At 31.8% G+C, this 2,103-nt stretch overlaps 1 protein-coding gene across 1 annotated transcript in view; it reads left to right on the forward strand.

Moving 5' to 3' along the window:
• The window catches only part of LOC106685457 (uncharacterized), a gene marked incomplete at its 5' end in the record, with an annotated part of 8,840 nt that overhangs the window by 450 nt on the left and 6,287 nt on the right, over nucleotides 1-2,103 (forward strand). The window lies entirely within an intron of this gene.

Raw genomic sequence — 2,103 nt, forward strand, 5'->3', positions numbered from 1 at the left:
TACTCCTACAAAGATAAACATTATCAACTATTTTGTAGTAGATTTAACTAACTTTAATTTGAGCACTGGCAGACATCTGTACGTCCAATGGTTTCTGAAATGAAGTTTTTCATAAATCAAACTTATTGTCCAAACTACTATAAATCAATTTATTTTAGGAAATATCATTAAAACTACTATTCCTACGAAGGTAAAGGTCATAAACTTCTTTATAGTCCATTAAACTAGCTTTAATTAGAGTGCTAATAGACATAATCTGTACCTCACATAGTTCCCGAGATATAGATTTCTCAAAATAAATTAAGTAACTACTAATCTTTCAGTAGATTTTTATGAAATGTTGCTTTTTAAAAAGCTATATCTCGAAAACTATTGAACGTAAATAACCCTATTAGGGCTCACATTTTAGGAAATTAAAATTTAAAATAATGTTCTCTTAGATTTTGTAGTGTTGTTGGTAGTTTTTAAGATATAGATCTCCGAATGAAAAATTAATGTTTTTTTAAGGTTTTGAGACAGCCGCCATATTTTATTCCCCCTACCTATACCTGGCAGACGCATCAAGTTTGACTAGTAATTATAAATAGTTTTCATTAAAGTAATAAAAAATAACTGCTTTTTTTTCTTCCCGGTTCTTCATCGGGTCAGGTGTCAGCCCTAATACGCAGTATCAGGGGTTCAGGAGATACAAGGAGCTTCGAAGTGGGTTACTCCTAACAACAGATTTTTTTTAGTCTTCGATCAATTCTCTTATGAGTATAAATATATTTTATTTTTATATAAAATATATCAATTAATGTCTTAAGTTATAATAAATTTAATTTAATTATATCTTTTTCTCTTGAGTAATTAATTGCCACTAAAGAAAGCATGAAACGTCGATATCCACATGGTAGTTTTGTTCTTTTTTGAAATTTTTCGACTAGTACATTTGATTCACTCCATTTTTTTTTATAAAAAAGAAGAAAATAAAGAATGGCTTAATAAAAGAAAACTTAAATATCAGTTATGCAGGTCATAAATGATAAAAATTCATATAAATAGTACAACATAACTAATAAATTCAACCTTTGTTATAGAATGTATATTTAAAACTTTTTAATTTAATTACTCAGACATACTGGTACTGGTAATGGTGGAGGGAACAAGTCTGACAAGTGGGCCTATTGGTCCTTTTTGCCATCCCCAAGGCAGACCAAAGGAATGGCTCTTTATGTATCTTATTCCTCTATATCGAACCTTTTAGATTTTCTAATGAAATTGAAAATGGACCCCCAATCTATAGAGGAAGCCTTATTTCCTTTAATTCTATCAGAGCCTAATAGCCTGTATCTTAATGACGCATACCTACCACAATCTGCTATGTAATGTAAGGCAGTCTCCTTTCCACATAATATAATCAGCAGGTTTCATCATCTACTACTCCACAAATCTTAAGATGTCTTTTAAGTCTACAATGACCTGTCAGGATTCCTATTAATAAACGGAGCCACTTAGTTTTAGAAGTAAAGGGTTTAGTTATTAGTATCTTGGTCAGTCTCAGGCCTATACTGTCCCTCCAGTCCTTACCTCCTTTCTGCCATGTTTAGTCAAGAACTACTTTTCTCTGCTCAACCTCGATCAGCTTTTTCATTACCTGTGGTTCCCATGTGACCTGGGACCCACACAAGCTGAAGCTTCTTTAAGCACGCTAATGGTTCTAGGGCTTGTTTACACTCTCTTACCAATGTAGAGGTGACCCTAGGTGGCGCCAAGGCTTGAAGGGCAGACAGACTATCTGAAAAGATAGTGATGACCTTTCACAGCTAACTCAGCTGATTATAACATTCGGGGCAAAAATGTCTAATAAGGCTTTACTAACCTTATTTTGTTCCAAATTCGTTTTATCGAATGCCCCTTCTGCATACATTGACATATGATGTCTTCATAAATTTGTGCTGTTACATCAAACATAAACCGCTAATGTTAATTAACAAAATTTGAAAAAATGTATTTAGATATAGATATAGATATTTAGATAATCGATAGAATTTTAAAATATAAATTTTTTTTTTAAATCATTTAGTTATTGTTATTTACAACTGTATAACAGAGAGAGAAATA

This window comes from Halyomorpha halys, unplaced genomic scaffold (genome assembly GCF_000696795.3).
Source record: "Halyomorpha halys isolate HHAL.00 unplaced genomic scaffold, Hhal_1.1 Scaffold695.1, whole genome shotgun sequence".
In the NCBI taxonomy this organism is placed as follows: Eukaryota; Metazoa; Arthropoda; class Insecta; order Hemiptera; family Pentatomidae; genus Halyomorpha; species Halyomorpha halys.